Raw genomic sequence first — 22,851 nt, 5'->3', positions numbered from 1 at the left:
CAATATATTGCGAGATGTGTTGTCTCTAAAGAAGCTGTGGGATAAATTTCCATAGAGATTATCGCAACAATTCTCAAAGAAATTCCAGAAGAATTCTAAAAAACATTTAGCATGAACTGCGGAAATAGCTTCCCAAAGAACTGCTTGGGGAACTTCCATAAAGGAATAGCTGAACGAATTGTCAAAAACAATTTTCAAAGAAATATCCGTACCCATTTTCAAATAAAAAGTCTCGAAGTAATTTATAAAAGGAAATCCTAATAAAATTTAAGAAACAATTATAGAAATAATTACGAAAGGCATTTCCGAAGAAGTATCCAGCGTAATAACCGAAGAATCTTCCAAAAGTATTGCTTGAGGAAAATTTTAAAATTAAATTTTCAAAGTCAATACTACGTTCATTCTCAGAGGAACTATCGAAGAAATTTCCAAAGGGTTTGCCGAGTTTGCCGAAGGTAGACCGTGCCGGACGATCCTGTGTGGACCATACTGTCAAGGTCCGTATCATCTTGGAGCAAAACAATGAATTCCAAGATACCTGGTGTTCATTGATTACGAAAAAGCTTTCGACCGTCTCATTCATGAAAACATGTGGGAGCCCATAGAAGCAAGGGTCTCCCCGAGAAAATCATCGGCCTCATTGAAGCACAGTACAGGGCATGTTCGTGCAGAGTACTGCACAACGATGTCTTGTCTGATCCCATACGGGTCGTTGGTGGAGTGAGGCAAGGATGTATCCTATCACCGCTACTGTTCCTCATCGTAATCGACGAGATCCTGGTAGGTGCGATTGACCGTGAACCAAATCGTGGATTGCTGCGGCAGCCCATTACCATGGAGCACCCAAATGACTTCGAAATTACTAATGACGTTGCCCTCTTAGCTCAACGGCGCTCTGATATGCAGAGTAACTTCAATGATCTTGCCAATCGCTCCTCGACGGCAGGTCTTACCTTCAACGTCAACAAGACCAAATCGTTGTATGTAAACACGATCAACCCTTCCACCTTTACAGTAGCTGGGCAAGCAGTGGAGAATGCTGAAAGCTTTCAATAACTTGGTAGCCAAATGTCGGCCGATGGTGGCACCAAGATTGACAAAGGTGCATGAATCAAGAAGGACAGGGCTGCATTTGCGAGTTTAAGAAATGTATGGAGAAACAACCAGATTAGTCGACGCATCAAAATCCGAATATCCAACTCGAACGTGAAATCTATAGCAGCACAGATTTCACGTTCGAAAATTGGTGTGTATTAGCGGACAACACTCAACGGCTGCAGGTCTTCATCAATAGATGCTTGTGGTAATTCGTTCATGGTGGCTCCAATATGCCATCGTCGATGGCATCAAAAGCTGATGTCGACAGAAATTCGAGAGCGGAAGCGGAGGTGGGTCGGCCACACTCTACGCTGGGGCGGAAACGAAATCTGCAAACAAGTGGTAGATTGGAACCTAGTAGGACATCGCAGCAAAGGCAGACCCACAGGCTCATGGCGGCGCAACCTCGACAAGGACATAGAGGAAGTCGACAGGCCACATGGATGGCAATAGCCCAAGGTGGAGATTTTTGAATTCTGCCCTCTGCACCACCATGGGTGCTGAGGACTGAAAGTAAGTAAGTAGATTGCCAAAGACATTCCCAGAAGATACTGCGGAAGTTAATTCTAAAAAAAATGACTGAAAAATCAAAATAATGAGTGAATAAATTCTCGAAGAAATTTTCGGATTAGGCCCCAAAGAATTTGCCGCAGGCTCCTAATAGCATAACCATGTACTTTGTAACAATCTTCACCCACGATACGGTATCATAATTAAAATTAATGTGTATTAGGCTGATACAAATTTAATTTTGACTTTTTGTCCCCCCCCCCTTCAAAAATGTTTGGCTAGATTTTGCATTTTGAGGGGGCAGACAATGAAATATTTATCAAAATATCGGATATTGCTAAAAATTCTTTAACAAATCCGATGAGTTTATAATATTTTTTAGATTAAATGCTTTATTATTTTTATCCCCCCCCCCTCGACCAGCCAAAGGGTGGTGGGACAAAACGTGAAATAAATATTTGTAACGGCCTTATATTGATTATTATAAATAAATTACTAGCCAATCACTCCATATTTTTCTTCTACCTTTTCTTAGCATTTAATGCTAGCTGGGGTATGGTCTGCTTTCTTTTGTCGCCAAAATTAAATGAAGGATTTTGAAAACATTCCAATGTTTCAGGGAACTGAACCTGGACGCCGCCACCGTAGCAGACGCACACATTTCTTACGAGCTATGACAAACCCCACTAAATCTGTGTTCCATGTACAAATTCTCCATAATACATTAAAAGCAATCCAAAGCATCGCTAGCAATACTCTCCCAGCTCGACCCGCAAAATATCACCACTTCCCAGCAATTATTTTCGTTCAATGAAACGTTTAACTAATTTTGATCATATACAAACCCGAGAGTGGCAATAAAACTTCTAAAATAACTACACACCGCCAATTACTTTGCAACACCTCCACCGGCGGCGGCACGAAAGCACCTTCAAGTCCTCCAGGCTGGCTGGAGCACGAAATACGACACCCGGTCCTCGTGGCACGTGAATCCATTCCAGCTAACCAGCAGTAACGGAACAGAATATGTATCCAGTTCCTGTGCAATTCCAATGTGTGCCGTCAGATATTTATAAGAGTCAACCAAATAGTTTCGCCTACAACCACGATGGTGATGGTGAACGTGCGAGCGCACTTCAGTACGCCAACAAAACACGGTACTTACAGAGCTACATAGGTAGGTTATTTTCTATCATGTGAAAATGGTTGCTGTCTGTGTGGTGCTAGTTTATGATCGTTACAGTCTGGAATCTCATCCAAGTCCTGAAGTGGCCACCACCTGCAACAAGGTCTAACGAGGGGAGGAAACAGTTGCAAACCACGTCGACGTCGACGATGATGGTTGGTGCGGTTGGCGATAGTTGAGTTCTAAGGTACGGTGTGTATTAGTGACACCACGTCGTATAACAGCTTCCAAAGCGGTGTTGAATAGTAGGCATGAGAGTCCGTCACCTTGTCGCAGTCCCTGGCGAGATTCGAATGAACTGGATAGTTCCTTCGAAACTGTTACGCAGGTTTGCACACCGTCCATCGTTGCTTTATTCAGTCTAGTCAGCTTACCAAGCAAGCCGTTTTCGTCCATGATTTTCCATAGCTCTGTGCAGTAGATACTGTCCCATGCCACTTTGAAGTCGATGAACAGGTGATGCGTTGGGACCTGCTATTCACGGCATTTCTGGAGGAATTGCCGTATGGTGAAGATCTGGACAGTTGTCGACCGGCCGTCGATGAAACCGGCTTGATAACTTCCCACGAACTCATTCGTTATAGGTGACAGATTATCTGGGCGAAACATTATCTGGGATAGCGCTTTTAGGCAGCATTCAAAATAGTGATCGCTCTGAAGTACTCACATTCTTAATGTGGTGGGCTTCGTGGCCGTGCGATTAGCGGCGCCAACCATTTAGCCGTATTGTAAACCACGGAGTGTGGGTTCGATTCCCACTCCAGTCAAAGAAAACTTTTTGTCGAACGGCAAATTCTTCATTAGGTCACTGGTTGTCGTATATGTTGTCCGTTAATCTAGTGTAAGATATGTTTAGTCTGTACAACCTTTGGCTGGCTGAAGACGGTGTCTGGTGTTTAAATGGTCGCCTTTCTTGTGAATGGGGCAGATTACCCCTTCCTTCCACTCCTCCGGTTCGGTTTCCCAGATTCTGACTATCAGCCGATGCAGACAGGTGGCCAACTTTTCTGGACCAGCTGCTTTGTTGGTTTTGAACTGGTGAAAGGCATCCTTAACTTGCCTCAGCGTGGGAGTTGGTTCATTTTCGTTTTCCGCTGCGCTGGCGTCGTCGTTTCCTCAGGTGCCGTGGTCTCCCGTAACGTAGGCACGCCATTCAGGTGCTGTTCGAAGTGCTGCTTCCACCTTTCGATCACCTCACGACCGTCCGTCAAGAGGCCTCCGTCTTTATCCCCGCATATTTCGGCTCGCGGCTCGAAGCCTTTGCGAGATGCGTTGAGCTTCTGACAGAACTTCCGTCCTTGGGAACGGCATAGCAGTTTCATTTCTTCCAGGCGGCACTTTTTCACCCGAAAGAGGCGGGTCTGCTGGTTCCGCTTCTGTTTGTAACGTTCCACGTTCTGACGGGTCCCTTGCTGCAGCATTACCGCCCTCGCTGCGTTCTTCTCCTCGAAAACCGTTCTGCACTCTTCGTCGAACCACTCGTTCCGTCGATTCCGTTCCCCGTACCCGATGGTGCTCTCGGCTGCGTCGTTGATGACTGCTTTCACTATACTCCAGCAGTCCTCTAGAGGGGTCTCATCGAGCTCGCCCTCGTCTGGCAACGCGGCCTCGAGATTCTGCGCGTATGCTGAGGCAACATCCGGTTGTTTCAGTCGCTCTAGGTTGTACCGTGGCGGTCACCGGTACCGTACATTGTTGATGACGGAGAGTTTTGGGCGCAGTTTGACCGTCGATAATGTCGGAGAAGTGCCGTCCGTCAATCAGAACGTGGTCGATTTGAGATTCCGTCTGCTGTGGTGATCTCCAGGTGTAACGATAAGGGAGGCTGTGTTGGAAAAAGGTGCTACGTATAGCCATATTTTTGGAGGCGGCGAAAATAATGAGTCGTAGGCCGTTTTCGTTCGTCTGCTGGGTGGGCGCTGAACTTACCAATCGTCGGTCTGAATTCCTCCTTCTGGCCTACCTGAGCGTTTAAATCTCCTATGATGATCTCGACGTCATGGCTTGGGCAGCGGTCGTACCCGCGTTTGAGCTGCGCGTAAAACGCGTCCTTGTCATCATCTGTTCTTCCGGAGTGTGGGATGTGCACGTTCATTATGCAGAAGCTGAAGAATCGGCCCTTGATCCTCAACCTGCACATTTTTTCGTCGATCGGCCACCAACCGATCACGCGCCTCTGCATATCACCCATCATGATGAAAGCTGTTTCCAGCTCGCGTGTGTTTTCGCAGCTCTGGTAGATGGATTCGCACCATGGATTCTGTCCAACACACCTCCTGCAGCGCTACGATACCGAACCCGCGGTCCTTCAGTAGATCGGCGAGTATGCGGGTGCTCCCAATGAAGTTGAGAGATCGGCAGTTCCACGTACCGAGTTTCCAATCGCAAGTCCTTTTTGTTCGCTGGGGTCGTTGCCGTTGGTCTCGGTTCGTATTATTCTGTTGCTGATTTTCCGTGACAATGGTTTTTTACAGCTGGCTCGTAGGACCTGACACCGGAGGACCATAGTGCACAGTTGAGCTTAGAGTCCTTCCCTGGCACTCGGACATCAATCAGCCGCCCCTATCATGGAGATCAGATGCTGTTGTGAGCCGCTCCTCCTGGGGAACAGATGCTCAAGTTTGCCGAAGCAAACCCCCTCCCCTTCCCTGTCAGCCTATGACCAAAGCTCCCACATGGGTTGGTTACCCGATCTTCCCTAAATGGTTGCTCATAGTTTCCGGCCGGTACCACGAGGAGGTAAAAATAGGAGTTCCTGGGCAGAGGTGGATCACAATGCGATGTGAATTGCGCAGGATACCCAGCCTTAACCGTGCCATGGATTATCCGGTTTCACCGATTTTCTGATGCAGTCTATAACTGCAGGAAATCAGTAGTTTGCACCTTAACATGTCAACAACAGCTCAGACTACCTTACTTTTAGTCACGGTCTATCGCCACCAAACGGAAAATCCTTTTCATCATGAACCACCGAGCTGAAACCCCCTATACAACCAGTATGGGCTGCACGCTCGAAGTGTGCAACATAAAGATGACATTATAAATGGCTGAATGAAGTATAGAAAATTAGGCCTCCTTTCTTACACCAACAACACCAGCAATCGATGTCACCCCAACAGCCAACAACAACAACACTTCCCGTGTCGTTCGAGTTCGCTTTCACTGATGTAAGGCCATAGAGGGAAGCCGGCCAGCCGTGGCTACGATGACGGTGCTGGTTGGTAAATTTAGATGAAACCATCCTCTCAATTGGTACCGACCGAACAACTGGGCTTGCACTAAATAGGACATGGTTCGACTTACTTTACAAGGCAATCGGCTGGCTGCGATATGCCCTGCCCGGCCAGCACGCACCAGATTGTCGGTGTAAATAATGAAACAAACAACCAATAAATATCGTCGGCACGGTGGAACAACTGCTCGGCCCCGTTTGTTACCTACGTTGTTTCTGGGGGAAAATGCGAACGTCGTCGTTGTTAGTTGGAAAATGTAAATTCAAGTGAAGTTCAAACAGTATCACAATTAAATTACAGAAAGAGCATTTGTTCTCTAGAACAACATTCGAATTGAATGCAAAGTTTAAAAAGGAAAACATTTCACGTGCATGTAATTTGCCTTGGAAACTACCACGCGCGCCGTGCGAGACAAAAAGTTTTCAAGGATGCAATTTCATTCCAGGACCATCATCATCTCGGATGGGGCTCTTCCCAAAAAACTAACTCACGAGGCAAACTGTGTATGTGTGTTGTACTTCAAGAAAAGGCAAATTATTACTGGTATGTGGTTTACGTGACCGGAATCGGGGATGTACAAATTCTGCTTTAAGATGGATCGAGAATAAATGAATGTTTATACGGAAGAATATTCCATGCAATCTTGGGTCAACTGGATCTCTTCCGAATACCAACTTTGCTGGACTATGGTACATCCATGAGGGAGATGTACATCTATGTCACCTATTTTTAATACCACTGGCACTGTGTTGCATTTGTTGTAAATATTAATTTACTAAAAGTGATTCTCCCTTGATGTTAGTAGTGAAGATCTGGTCCGTTGCCTTCGGCAGCCTCAAATGTAATGGCTACACCGAGAAAAATTTCTACTCAATGACTGAGTTGGCCTTACTCAGAAATCGAAAAATCCTTTGTTTTCTTATGTGTCCACACAGTCATAATTGCTTACGCTTCTTTATCAAAGTTTTCCTGAAAAATTTTGTTCAAAATGACGAAAAATGTAGGTCAAACATTTTCCAGAAAGAGCAGCATCTAAAAATGGTTCGTATATTCCTTTCTAAGGAAATCCCGAAATTATCGTAGATTAAATTAAATCCAAGTAGAAATATAATAATACACATACTCAAGACTAACGAGCCTAAAACTGAAAACATCTATAATAGTAATATTTCAACTCGACAACTATTACGTCCATTACTGTAACCTCCAACAAAAAATACACCAAATTTAATGACAGCATAAAAAGTCTCTTGATTAAACACATCCATTATGATGCGCGAAGAGCCGACACTCCATTCGAGTCGTTCTCCGCGAAATAACCCCAAAGAACAGCGCCTAACACCAAACTATGCATTCGGTGGACGGCAGTAGTGGTGGTTGAAAGAATCCACGAGGAGGCGAGAGAGACTTGTTACGGTAATGGTAATGGTCATTTTTTCGCGACCCTAGTTAACTGCCGCCGGGCGACCACCCAACCAACCAAACGGCTATGAAAGGATTAAATTTATGCCAGGCTCGTTTGGCAAAATAAAAGTGTGTTTCTGAATGGACGGCCGTGGCAAGTACTAGTCATAGCAGTGGAATTATCGTCTTTGTGGATGGCCCAAAGTGTATGCTGGTCTTTGGAGATTCGGTACCCGACAACAAAGTTACCTATCAGGGATAACAAAAAATAAGGCGATTACAATACTTTTCTGTAGTCAGACTTTGTTTCATCGCTGACTTTAAGTAATGACCATCAAGTCGTGAATGCAAAAAAGGCTATTCTCCACCACCATGCAAGACCAAAAAAAAAAGGAAAACATTCTCACACTCACTTGTTCAGTGCACCTCCTCCCAACATCCTTCAAATGTTACAAATGCCTTTCTCCTCCCCCAGACGTACGTAGGTACGAGTTGCATATGTGAAGTGTAGCATACGTGCTCCCTATTCTCCGTTTTGAAAAACCCATTTGCCTTATACAACAGAGCAAACACTCGACGTAGTAAACAGAACGCAGGCAGCCAGCAGCAGTAAGTAAGCAAAGAAAACGGTCTGCGAAATCGCGAAAGGCTGCAGCAGTAACTATAAATATTGTACCGGGTGGAGAGGGGGACAAGGGGAGCTGTCTTCCTTTCAGTCCGCAACCCCTTCGACTTGCATCGCACTAAGGGATATTTAGGTGTTCTGGATGAACATAATTGAGAGTTCCTATGAATTTCCATTATAATAAATTGGAGACGGATACTGAAAACTTCTGTCGAGTACTTTCGTCATGATTCATGATGCAATACTACTTTACTTTCAATCCTAAGCACCCACAAGTGATGCAGAGGGCCGAGTTGAAAGATCTCCATCCTGGGCGATTGCCCGCCATCACCTTGACCTGTGGCCAGGTGAAATTTCCTATTGGGTTCCAATCTAACGCTCGTTTGCAGATTTCGTTTCCGCCCCTGCGTAGAGTGTGGCCGACCCACCTCCACTTTCGCTCCCGAATTTCTGTTGCTATCGGCTTTTGATGACATCGACGATGGAGCTCCACGTTGGAGATCCAATTGTGAGGCCATCATGCACGAATTTTATACCGCAGGCATCTATTGATGAAGACCTGCAGACAATGAGTGTTCTCCACTGATACACACCAAGTTTCACTGGCATACAGCAGCACAGAATTCACGTTCGAGTTGAAAATTCGGATTTTGGTGCGTCAACTACTCTGGTTGTTTTTCAATACATTTCTTAAACTCGAAAAAGCAGCCCTGATCTTCTTGATTCGTACACCTTTGTCGATCTTGGTGCCACCATCGGCCGCCATTTGACTTCCAAGATATTGAAGGCTTTCAACATTCCCCCTGCTTGCCCAGCTACCGTAATGCTGGAAGGGTTGACCGTATTTACATCCAACAATTGGGTCTTGCTGACGTTGATAGTAAGATGTGCCGCTGAGAAGTGAATGGCAAGATCATCGAGCTTGCTCTGCATATCACAGCACCGTTGAGCTATGAGACCAACGTCATCAGCCAATTCGCAGTGATTTAAGTGCTCCATGGACTACCACAGCAACCCATGATTTGGTTTACGGTCAATAGGGCTCTGCACGAAATTCTCACCCTCTCTTTCGCTCTCATTGAGATTTAGTAAACAACAAGGCCAAGAAACGTCAAAATCCCATACAAAATCAAAACAGTGCGCTGCCCTATAGGGCACTGCACTGTTTTGATTTTGTATGAGATTTTGACGTTTCGTGGCCTTGTTGTTTACAAAGTTTCAGTAAGAGTGAAAGAGAAGGAAAGAATTTCATGCAGTGCCCTATATAGCACCAACAAGGATCTAGTCGATTACGATGAGGAACAGTAACTGTCATACTATACATCCTTGCCTCACTCCATCAACGACCCGGATGGGATCGAACAAGACGCCATTGTGCAGTACTATGCACGAAAATGCCCTGTACTGTGATTCAATGAGGTCGATGATTTTCTCAGGGACACTCGTCGTGATTGAGGCAGTTGAAAGCTTTTTCGTAATCAGTGAGCACCAGGTAGAAAGACTCTTGGAATTTATTGATTTGCTCCAACATGATCGATACGGAGCGTGACAAAATTGTCCACACATGACCGTCCGGCACGGATTCCTGCCTGCTGTCGTCTGCATCAATCTTCTCCTGTACCCGGTTAAGGATCACTTTGCAGAGAACTATAGTCAAGTCTCCCTTTTTGGGTTTTTTTTGGGTACCTTTACTAAGACGCCTTGCAGAATAATTGATGTAGTAGTTGTGCGGATACTACGGCGTCAGCTTTGAGCAGTAAATAACTGTCCTGACGTGTATTTTACGGACATCGTGTAGCATTCATTTTAGTCCCACTAAGGCGACGAGAAACATCGTTGAGGAGACGGATGTCGTCTGTGTTTGAGGCTTTCTCGCATTCGTCGAATAGGGAATCCGCCCACGCTCTTTTGTCTCGTCTACATGAGCGTTTCACTTCCTTCTCGAGAGCCGAATAGCGCTGATTGTCCGGCTTTGGCTCCTCGTGTTTTCACTCGCTTTATCGCGGCATTAGCGTTCTTCCAGTCGGTGTTTGTTGAACCGGCGCCCGATTTTCTTCTCCTGTCGATGAAGCAATGCGCAGTCGGATCTCGCCGATTGATTAGGAGATTCCGGCAGCATCGCTTGGTGTGTAACATTGGATCATGGTAAGGTTTCGAACCCGTGTTCTGAATCTGGCTACAATTATTCTCTCATTAATAGGTTCCCACTTCATGAGGGCTACGTGAGCGTGAGCGCTGAGCAGGAAACCAACTCCACGGTGGCGAGGAGCGTGTTCACCTCGTCGGCCAGAGTATAGCAGAATATGACCCGACGTCAATCTATGTTCTCCAAAGTTCGGCCAACGCTCAGTCCTAGGATCTCAAGCTTCATACCTCATGCATGCCTCATTGGCTAGTTTACCCTGCTGGGCAAGGATGAATACATTCCAAGTTCCAATTCTTGTCAGTTGTTTCGCGCTAAAAATTGTTGCCGCTGAATCAGTTCGTAGTCTTTCATTTTTGGTTTCTGTAACGCTTTTTGGGTTTCCGGGAACAGTAGGTTGTTGGCCTAAGGTCCCCTATCCACCGTGGTGGGGCTGCCACCTTAGGTATAGCTTCCGGTCCTTGCCTCACAATATATAAATTCATGCAATGACAGACAAAGAAAGCCCTTCAATTAATAACTGTAGAAGTTCTCAAAGAACACTAAGTTGAAGTGAGGCAGTCCAAGTCCCAGTGGGGACGTAAAGCCACAGAGACGAAAAAGGATGCTCCTGAAACCACTTGAGACCACCCGTCACTCTTATTAAACATGCTAAAAATCCTTTGAAACTCATTAAAATGCCCTCAACCCCTTGCAACTATCCTGAAACCTTCCAAAACTCCCCAAATTACCTCTGAACCTCCTCAAAATCAATTTAAAACACTCTGATACCCTCTAAAATGTCTCTATGAAATCCCAAAACTCCTTAAACCCCTGGAACTGCCCCTGAAATCCTCTGAAAACCATGTACCACCATTGAAATCCCACGAAACCCTATAAAACGGTCCTGGAACCGTGCGAAATCTGGGGTTATTATGCGTGTTCAACCCTTAAGGTCGTGCGTCGTTGTAAAAAGTACAATACAAGTAAAAAACCTCGCTCGTCGTATACAGCGCGAACGCGATGTATTTTAGGCTATAACAGCCGCACGTCCTGAAAAATTAAAGGGCTTTCCAGGACTTTTCAGAGGACCTTGAAACTCCTTGAAATGTCTGTCACCCTTTGATACGCCTTAGAATGTCCCTGAAACACCCATAAAACCATCTGAAACTCCCCTAATCCTCATGTAGTACGCTACTCCTGTTAACCCCTTGGAGCCGAAAGCTGTATAAATTATCACATTCAATAAAACAGAATACTGTCTTCGGCAAAGTTGTTGCAGAATGAGTCCTTTATTAAGGACAAATGGGAACATTTGTAATTGAGACTTAATTGACAACCTAGAACATCCTGAACACCATGAAGCTTAAATAAACGAAATAATTGACATACCAGTTGTCCTAAAAGCTGAATTTAGAATACATTCATTCATATGTATTCATTTAACCTTCGTCGAGAATATCAAAAGATGTTTTATGCAATTCAGTATCATAATTTACATTTTATATAACTCATTTTGGTATCATAATGGTCAATTTTTCCGAACTGGCTCATTATGCAACTGAAATGAGTTGCATAATGAAAAATAGTTGTATAATGTTCATAATGCAACTCATTTGAGTTGCATTATGAACATTATGCAACTCAAATGGGTTGCATTATGAAAAAAATCATTGCATAAAATTTTGTATGGAACTCGTTGCAAAACTCGTTTTTTTCAGCACTCTTCGTATTTATCCAACTCGGCAAGCCTCGTTGGATAAATGTACGACTCGTGCTGAAAAAATCAACTTTTTGCAACTCGTTTCATAAATAACTATTATATTCTGGGATGTTCTAGTTGTCCCAACTGTCCTGCAGTGAAGTCCTTCATATCTACAAAAATAAAGTTATGTGTTTTCGCCATGATAGCATTGCATAATCTACTGGGATCCGTGAAACTCTTGAAATCTCAAATGTCATTTATAAACACTATAGGGATATTCCAGGACAGCCAAACTACCTTGGAGTTCAGAGCTTCAGGTCTACACTCGTAACAGTAGCCATATCTACTATACTGACTACCGTTGCATAACCAACCGCGGTTACTGGACCAATCTGTCTACTATGTATTATTATGAACATTGGGGACATTCAGGGAGTTTGGAACATCAAGTCTACTTTCGTAACAGCAGCCATATCTGTAGTACTGAGTAACATTGCATAATCAATCTTACTGGCCCAAACTAAAGTCTGCTAGGCTTTTTTATTATTATGAACCTATGGGACACTAAGGGTCGTCCAAACTGTCTTGAAGTTTAGCTCTTGACAGTAACAGTAGTTATTCTCACAATGAACTGTAATTTTACACATCCGACTGTAATCTCTAATCTCCCTGGTATTTCATGAGTCATTCCAAGATAGTTTTGAGATATTCCAGATAAACCAAACTACTTTGGAGACCACAACTTCAGGTCTGCACTTGTGGCAAATGGCCACTACGTTAAGTAGTGTTACAATCCACTGTATATACCAAAGTAGTTGGAGGAACAAAAACGTTGTTATTTATTTTTTGGATATTATGGGCCATCCTTTCTGTTATAGAGCTTAGTTGATTAGAACAACCTCTGTAACATGAGATGATTTCGTTCTAGATAATATCGTTACACAACCAAATAGAATCTATGGCCCTCTTTACTTTCAAAGGTCACTTCATGATAGTTTTGTTATAATTTAGGTCATCCAATCTTTCATGGAATACACAACTTTATATCTACACTTGCAATGCTAGTCCACCACAGTGAATAATGATACATTATGAACCATATTTACTCATATTCTTCAAAGACTAGTAGGCATTGTTCAGTATCTATGAAATATTTTAGGTTGTTCAAACTTTTATGGAGCTCATTTTTTCAAATATGCATTAGTTTAATGACTATTTGTGCAATTAAAAGTTACACTACCTAGTCTAACACACCCAGATATGTGAACTTCGGTGAAACTTCCAGCTTAGATAAAGATATGGCAAAGCCACATCTCGAGCACAAATCTGAAGGCAAATGTGGGATGCGACCGAGGATAAGGAGTGCAATCACAAACCAAATGTAGTGATGAAGTATTGTTGATTCAGGTTTATTATTATTGTTATTAACGCAAAATAAATGGAATAGATACAATCAATATGGTTGGTAATGTTGTGCAATTCAAAACAGCAAAAAATAGAAATTATTATGACTGTAGACTCCGTGTAATAGATTGCAGGAAAATGTGTACGATTCTGTATGTCCCGGAGCTATGCCATAGTATGTGATTGTATTCTGTGAGCTCCAGTAAGTATAATAGATAATATGTACAACATAACCAATAACATAACTCCATATAGCTAAAACAGAAACTTCAATTGCTGTAGATGCTAGATTTCAAACATCATAATAGTTTGGCTGACCCCAGCAGATCTGATGATATCCATTGAACATTCAGAAGATTTACTGGAGAGGGCAGATTACACATCGTAGCTTTGCGTAGTGCAAAATTTTACCGTTTCATCCGTAGACTTTAGGATGTAATCTTAAGAACGGTTTGGATGACCTAGAATATCCCAACTGGTCTGATACACAGTTTGGATGATCTAGCATATCCCGACTAACCTCATACTATCTAATGAACTTTCAGAAGACTTACTGCATATGATAAAATACAAATCGAAGGTTTGAATAATGAAAGAAGTTAATATTGCACCCGTATACTTTAGGATCTAAACCCAAGAACAGTATGGATGACCTAGGATATCCCGACTGATTTGATATTGTCTATTGAACTTTCAGAAGACTTACTGAACATGATAGAATACAAATCATTGCTTCGTATATCGAAAGAATTTACTGTTACGCCCGTAGACTTTAGGATTTAAACTCAAGAACAGTTTGGATGACCTAGGATATCCCGACTAATCTGATACTGTCTATTGAACTTTCAGAAGACTTACTGCACATTATATAATACAAATCGTAGCTTTGTACAATGAAAGAAATTACTGTTAAACCCGTAGACTTTAGGATCAAAACTCAAAAACAATTTGGATGACCAAGGATATCCAGAAATAAAAATTGCATCATATTCTACCCTTTTGAGGACCAAAACTACAGAAACACGTAGAAAAAACTCTATAATAACACTTGGAAAAATTCCAGCTTCAAAGGGTTAAACGCCCCTAAAAATTCCTGAAACCCCCTCCCCTAAAATTTTCTTAAACCTCCTCTGGACTCATCTCAAATATCCAGCAATAAAGCCTGTTCTCGCGATACGAGTTACCTTATTTGAAGTACTAACTCAACTCATGTTCAAAAGCCATTTTTATGCCATGTTATTTACGCCATTTTCAATTTATGCGCCCTCATCTCATGGCATAAAAAGAGGGTCCAGTGTATAGGTGTAGAGGCTAGACAAAATAATCGGCACAGGAAAAAAATCCTCCAATTTTTAAAAAATGGTCAACTAGCTGTAACTTTCTGTTGAGTGCATCGAAAATTCTCATATTTTCACTGTAAATTGTCTATCAATGGTCCAAGTTTGAGAAAGACCGAGCTATTCCACATGAAGCTAGAATGATTCTAGTAAATCTGACAGCCAACTTTGAGCTGTTACATATATGTTTACCAAATTCCTGTCAGAAGAAGGTTTGTATTGTGAAAAGAAGCAAACCATGTACAATAGTGAAGTTGAGTTCAGTTCAGTTGAGTTTCCTTCATAGCTTGGTGGAATAGAAGCGCCCGTCTAACGAGAGACGTTGGTTCTATTCCCACCGAAACACGTGGACTTCTTTTCACAATTTAAATCTCAATTTGTCAATCGGGTACATGTTTCTGTTGCGCACAAGGATGTGGATGTGGACATTGTACTATAATGTTATAAGATGAATTTTGGTCATCAAGATTGCCCAAACCACCAACCACCCACAGTGACCCCGCCGGAAACGGAGAAAGGACCCCCGGAATAAAACTTGAAAGTTCGCGATGCTCTTTATTAAATATTTTTATAGTGCTTTTTGTGGCTTGCCCGTCTGTCGATGCCCCGTATCGTCGTCCTCCCGCTAGATTCCGATCTCTCGCCATCGCCGCACTCGACCACACACATAACTAACTGGCGTTCGTGCCAAGAGCCCGCCCGAGCTAAGCCAACGATGGATGCGAGGAGGAGACTCATCGTTGTTGTTTGGCCATACGTCTCTAGAGAGGCCGAGACCGAAAACGGAGCAGCGAGCAGCGTGGCTTTCCCGGGTTTCAAAGAACAGATTGGGATCCCGCTGTGTTTTCCTACACGCGCGCGTTTCAAGTTATCGTTCTTTTCGCTGTTTGTTCCTTGGGGTGGATTCGCACATACGGGCGCGAAAAACTATGGGCTCGGGATCTGGGAACTATGAGCTGCTTAGGGATACAGAAAAGTTCGGACATAGTTTAACCCACAGTGTGGAACATTCCAGGATACACATATGCGAGTGCAGTTTGGTTCATGGTAAAGGCTTGACTTTAACTTTTATTGTTCTCCTTTTTTTCGGCACTCTCAACATTCGGTGAAAAGCAGGGTGGTGAAATGTGAAAGATAAAATTTAATTTCGCGACAATAATTTTTATTGTTGGCTTTACGGAGGACTTACGACAGTCACCACGGAACGGTATGAGTGTACATATAAACAACAAGTACCATCAACGCGGGATGCAAAGGGAGAAAAAAAACGGGAATCATCCTACGGTTGTTGCGATTGGTGCGCGGTGATAAGTTGAAAGGATTAAAAATTCCCGACACGAAAGTGGAAATGCTATCGCGATCGGGCTGTGTCAACGCGAGTCGAGAAGAACTACACCATTGTAGATTAATGGAGCGCATGCAGGTTATTGAATTTCATTGGCCTTGGACTTTGCAACGACCTATTGTTCGGAATTCATGACACCTATGCTGTAACAATCACTAAGTGCATGCCATCATGGAAAATGTTATCAAGATGCACGAATCTCTTTTTTTTATCTGTATTAACGATATTTTCAGCCCTATTCTAGTTCATCTCGGGACCCAAGCTTTACTTCTCTTCCGAAAGAAGAACTCACATTTTGTGAGTTTGTCGGGAGTGGGATTCGATCCCAAGTCCTCGGCGTGATAGTCAAGTGGACGAATCTTCTTATCCTTCTGTCTAGTAAGACGTCACAACTTGAACGAAGCCTGACTCTCAGCTAAGGGGCTGTCCATTAATTACGTAAGGGTTTATGGGGGGAGGGGGTGTTTGAGAAATCTTACGTGCCATACAAAAATATTTGGGTTCTCATACAAAAAATCTTACAAAGGGGGGAGGAGGTGTCAAAAAATCGTAAAATTTCCCTTACGTAATTAATGGACAGCCCCTAAGCAGTGGCGTAGCTGGGATTTTTATGGTATGTTATCGAACATGTTTAATGAAAGGTTTCAGGAGTTTTCTAATTTCGTTAGGCTAAGGACTGTTCATTAAAGAAAGTGGACACCTGTTTTTCAATAGAAAATATTTATCTTCGAACAAATTCATAAATTTATTTTTTATTTAAGACAACCAACAACCATGTGGCCGAATTCACGTTTCAAACTCACTTCACTTCGCATTTCTGAAGAACGGTTGGACTTTCCTCTTGATACCTCCCATTAGATTCTGCACAACTTTCTCCGTAACCTTTTGTTGTGCCGCAGACCAAATTTTCTTGAAGCAGTCAACAGAGGTTGCTTCTCTTCCATCTTTCTTGAGATGCCGATTAATTATTGTCCAGTATCTTTTTACAGGACGCAGTTCAGGGAAGTTTGGTGGATTTTGCTATTTTTCGACAAAATCGACTTTTTCTGTCTTGAGCATCTCTAGTGTAGAAGAAACGTAATGAGCGAATGGATGCCAGATCCGGCCAAAACAATGGAGGATCCGTATGTTTTCGATAGATGGGTAGAAGTCGTTTCTTGATGCATTCCTTTATGTTATTTTCACCGTTGATTGTTCCTGTTGTGAAATACAAAGAACTGTTTAAGCCGCATGGACAATTGGCTTGCCACACCTAAAATTTTTTCCCAAATTTTTCGGTTCTGATGGACCCTACATTATCCAGCACATCTGTCCCCTGCTCAGCGTTGAAAAATTGCTGTACACTTCCGGTGCTAGTATGCCAATTCTCGAAAAGACAACTTTTTGGAACACCGATTGTGCAGAATTTATCTGCTAGTCGCTAAGCTAATCCAACCAAACGCTCAAAATTTCTCACTTTTTTCCGTTTTCTTTGAATGTGTTGCCGAAGTGAACAATGTTTTTACATACTGAGCAAAAATTCACAATTTTTTGTTTAGTTTCAACTCTAAAATATTGGTAAACAGATGTCCACTTTCTTTAATGAACAGTCCTTATAAATGTATAATAGTCACAAAGCTCAAGACTGTTAGAATATCAATAGTAGCTTTGATAAGGCCCAAGAATGTATGTAATCTGAATAAGTAAATCGTACAATAGTCACTGTTAGAGTCTGTTAGAAAATCGCAATAAGCGTTTCTCATCAACATTCGTCAAAATATGTGCTTTGGTATCATCCCTTTACTTCTTCTTTTTTAATTCTTCTTCTTCCTTTTTTCATACTATTTAATTTATTTTTTTAACTTCTTAGTTTTTTCTTCATTTATCATTCTAGTGTATCGTCCTAGCAAGTGCAAAACTTGCTTCTCATTTTCAAGATCCAAGCGAGTTTGCAGATCAATTAGCTACCTGCATCTGAGTTTCAATTCCTAGTATGTCCTAGGCTTATGCACCGCCATGCCACGTCGCCGTCGCCGACACTTTCTGTTGCACGCCGACGCCGAACTAGCTCCAGGCTTAGGAGTTTCTAAGGAGATTCCTCCAGGAGTTCCTTCAAAGATTCCTCTAAAATTCCAATAAAGATCCTTCAGAGATATCCCCAGTAGTTCCATCAGAGACTTATCCAGGAGGATTCAGGGATGCCTCTAGGTGTTTCATTAGGGATTCCTTCAGAAGATCTCAAAGGTATTCTGACAAGCGTTCCTTCAGGGATTGCTCCAGAAGGATTCAGGGATACCTCCAGGTGATCTATTACAGATTCCTCCAGAAGCTCTTTCAGATATTTGTATAGAAGGTCCATCAGAGATTCCTCCATAACTTCAATCAGGTATTACTCCTAGCCTTTTTTTCAGAGATCTCTCCCAGGTGTCCTGCAGAGATTCTTTCAAGAAGATTCAAGGATTCCCACAGAAGTTTTTCAGGGAATAGTCCATAAATCCCTTCTAAGATTTCTGCAGGAGTTCCTTCGAGGAGTTCATCCAGAAGTTCCTTTAGGGATGTTTCAAGGAGATCTTCCAGGGATTGCTCCTAGAGTTACATCAAGGTTCTTTCCAGAAGTACCTTCCACGATTACTACATAAGTTTCTTTAGGGATTGTTATAAAAGCTCCGTCAGGGATTTCTTTAGAACTATAATCATGTATATCTCTGGGATTTTCATGAAGGATCTCCAATGGAGTCACTACAAGAATTCCTTCAGGTTCTCTGCAGAGAATCCGCTGTGGTTTCCTTCTGAAATTCCTCTAGGATATACTTCTGGAGTTCCTTCGGGGATTCCTATTGGAGTTCCTTCAAGAATTCCTTCTGGAATTCCTTCGGGGTTTGATCCTGGAAATTCTTCGGCGATTCCTTCTGGAATTCCTTTGAGGATTACTCCAGAAATTTCTTTAGGGCTTCCTCCAGAAATTCTTTCGGGGATTGTTGCAGGAATTAAACGGCTACGCAGTCTTCAATACGGAAAACGAAGTTTATTGCTTGCCCAACGTTTCGACACTGGGGTTTTGTGTCATCTTCAGGGATAACTAATTGTTCGTTTTTGGTCTTACTTCGTTTTCCGTATTGAAGACTGCGTAGTAGGGTGTCCCAAAATAGAAAAAGTGTCAAAAAGTTAACTTGCTCACCCTTAGAATAATAGATTAGGATCCTAGCAACAATACAGTAATGTTCCGATTTTATCACGCCTTCCGCGCGTCAGTCCTTTATTTTTCATTGATTTGCTGTTACATTTGAGGGCAAGTGTTTCCCCTCTTCTTCAAAATGAATGTTGAAGGCGTGTTTTGCAACGTTAAAAATATCGAAATTGCGTATAGATTTTGTAGAATATTTAAAAGCATTTTTGAAAATGGGCGTGATAAAAACGGAACAATACTGTAGTTCCATACATGAAAACTCAATCAAAAAATATTTAGAGGTTGCACGCATCGATTTTATGAAAAAATGGACGATTTTTGGTATTTTTACCAAAAAAATGCTAATATGAGTTGAAAAATAAAAGAAATAAAAGTCATCAATCAAAGTAAATCATAATTCCGGGTCCCGCAAACAAAGTTTGGAGAGAGTTTAGGTCATCAAAGCTGATTTTATATATTTGGCAAAGGTTAAAATATCAAAAAATCACGATTTTTTTCACCAAATTTTTCAAAAATGCTCAATGTATAAGGATTTTAAATTTTTTCCTGCAATTCACAATTCCCTTATTTTATAGTAAATTTTGTGTAGATTATTTCGGCTGAAGACAGTTTTGAGCTACAGTATCGGACAATAAAAATGCACCAAAGCCGTTTTCCCATACAAACTAGTCAACTTTGGATTGCCATATCTCAGTTATGTCTCAAACGATTGTTTCCATTTTTCTGTGACGAACTACAAAACATTTCAATTTTCAGAAACTATTGAAAAAGTTCAATGATAACTATTGTTACAAAAGTTACAGATAGGTTGAATTTTGACAATAAAAATGCACCAAGACTAAATATTGTGTAGCTTAAAATTATTGTGAGATGACCAATAAATTTGCTGAAGACACCATAATGATTTGACTTCAGCATTTTAAGTTACACAATTTTTTATCTTGGTGCATTTTTATTGTCAAAATTCAACCTATCTGTAACTTTTGTAACAAAAGTTATCACTGAACTTTTTCAATAGTTTTTGAAAATTGAAATGTTTTGTAGTTCGTCACAGAAAAATGAAAACAATCGGTTGAGACATAACTGAAATATGGCAATCCAAAGTTGACTAGTTTGTATGGGAAAACGGCTTTGGTGCATTTTTATTGTCCGATACTGTATCTCTTTCATGAGTTGAGATATCGGCATAATAATGATAACACAATCAATGAAAAAAAATCGGAGTTTCTTATGTTATTTGTTTTTGTTCATTAGTTTCTATCACTACCATGGAAAAAAAGCAAATAACAAGTTTTTACATGTTATGTTATGCAAGTATACATTTTTGAAGATTTTCAGAAATAATTATGTTACTTTGATAATTTTACATTGATTGTGCTTACTGGTTCAAAGAAAGACTCATAAAGTGACTCGCTGCGATATTTTAATAATATATGTGATCGCAAGTCAGACAATCAAATTCCCTGTGTAAAGTTCTATGATATATTTTGAGTGATGTGTAGATCGCTCAACAATGTTTACCTTTTTCTAGTAGTTTATGGTGCTCTTGTGAGGCAAACATATAGGTTCTTTCTAGTTATACCAGAACTAATGCTCTAACAGTGAAAGAAACTAAAATGAAAATAAAATAGCTAATAAAAACTGTAAGAAAGAAAAATATAGTTTTATAGTTTCAGCCAATCGACATAGAAAATTAAATATGTGCATGGAAATGCAGGTATTTTCACGAATATAAGGATATTTTTTCTTCTTTTTATTCGCGAATTTTAACTAGAGCTAGTTCTTTACACAATATTGATTTCTATTATATAATTTGATTTTAAAAGCAAACCATTGGCGCACATATTTGCAGCTAGAGTTGGATTTCAGAAAGCATCAGGATGTTTAGATTCCACTATTATTGAAAAAATATTAAACTTAGTGACTGGCCTAATATGTTACAAGAGGTGTTAACCTAAGAAATGTCAATGCTGAAATCTTTCTGCTGCGCTGCTTACTTGTTAAAACATAATTTTCAACCAAAATTACAAGTTTTGAATCAATGGCTTGCTACTGTTATCTGATCAACAGATGAAATCTAAGAAAAAAAATCTTTTCGTATTCACAAAGCGGGTGTGAAATAGTAGTTTACGCAACAAGGTGCAGAATGAAGATTTTTACAGCACGAGTCGTACACTTATCCAACGAGGCTTGCCGAGTTGGATAATTACGACGAGTGCTGTAAAAATCGAGTTCTGTACCGAGTTGCGTACAACGTTTTTTGCAATTTCATAAATTACCGTTTAAGGGTAGTTTTCAACAAAACTTATTCATCAAACTGCACACTGATGTTCATAGTCATGTTTAAGAAAGTCTGATCATAGCAGGTTATACTGTGCAGTTGCCACAATTTTTCAAAAATGCGTCCACAAAAGATCACTAAATTGATCCAAACATAAAACAGTGCTGTAATAGTTCATTACGCAACGCAAATCAGTGCTGTAATGAACCATTACAGCACTGCTAATTGGGTGTGGGAAAGTAGGCCTTTTCCTGACGGATTTGCGTGAGGTAAAACAGCCTATTACGATGAGAAGTTGCAAAAAGTTATGTTCAGCATATGTAGATATGAAACGATGATTAACTCTAAAAACATTTACATATTGTTACTGTTATGCAGTATGAATCAGTAATGATCAAAGCAACCCAATAATTCCTGAAATTCTTCAAAAATGTACACTTGCACGTACTATAATGTCTAAAATTTGTCGTGTGTTGTTTTAATTGCATGGTAGTCATGGAAACTAGTGAACAAAATCGACTAACGAAAGAAAACATGATTTTTTCATTGATTGTGTTATCATTATTATACCGATATCTCAGCTCATGAAGGAGATAGCTCAATACTGTCTTCAGCCGAAATAATCTACATAAAATTTGCTATAAAATAGGGGAATTGTGAATTGCAGGAAAATTTTTAAAATCCTTATAAATTGAGCATTTTTGAAAAATTTGGTGAAAAAAATCGCGATTTTTTGATATTTTAACCTTTGCCAAATATATAAAATCAGCATTGATGACCTAAACTCCTTCCAAACTTTGTTTTCGGGACCCAGAACTATGATTTATTTTGGTTGATGACTTTTATTTCTTTTATTTTTCAACTCATATTAGCATTTTTTTGGTAAAAATACCAAAAATCGTCCATTTTTCATAAAATCGATGCGTGCAACCTCTAAATATTTTTTGATTGAGTTTTCATGTATGGAACTATTGTTTCTAGGACCCTAATCTATCATTCTAAGGGTGAGCAAGTTAACTTTTTGACACTTTTTCTATTTTGGGACACCCTACTGCGTAGCCGTTTAATTCCTGCAGTAAACTTCTCAGTCGATCCGCCAAGTGATCTTTCGGGGATTCCTCCTAGAATTTCTTCATGGATTCCTTCGGGGATTTCTCCTGAAATTCTTTTGGGGGTTCGTTCTGAAATTCCCTCGGAAAATCCTTCGAGGATTCTTTCTGGAATTCCTCCGGGTATTCTTCCTGGAAATCCTTCGGGGATTCTTTCTGGAATTCTTTGAGGGTTCGTCCTGAATTCCTTCGGGAATTCATTCTGGAAATCCTTCGTGGATTCTTTTTAGACTTCCTTTGGGGATTTTTCCTGGAGTTCTTGAGGGTATTCCTCCTGGAATTCCTTTGAAGATTCTTCCAGAAATTCCTTCGGGGATTGCTATTGG

At 41.1% G+C, this 22,851-nt stretch overlaps 1 protein-coding gene across 19 annotated transcripts in view; it reads right to left on the bottom strand.

Moving 5' to 3' along the window:
• LOC109414816 (calmodulin-binding transcription activator 1) overlaps nt 1–22,851 on the bottom strand; it is a 634,609-nt gene that overhangs the window by 449,824 nt on the left and 161,934 nt on the right. The gene's annotated exons all lie outside the window — the stretch shown is intronic.

This window comes from Aedes albopictus, chromosome 2 (assembly GCF_035046485.1).
Source record: "Aedes albopictus strain Foshan chromosome 2, AalbF5, whole genome shotgun sequence".
NCBI lineage: Eukaryota > Metazoa > Arthropoda > Insecta > Diptera > Culicidae > Aedes > Aedes albopictus.
Note: the sequence above shows the minus strand (reverse complement) of the source record. Positions and strands in the feature narration are given on the sequence as shown.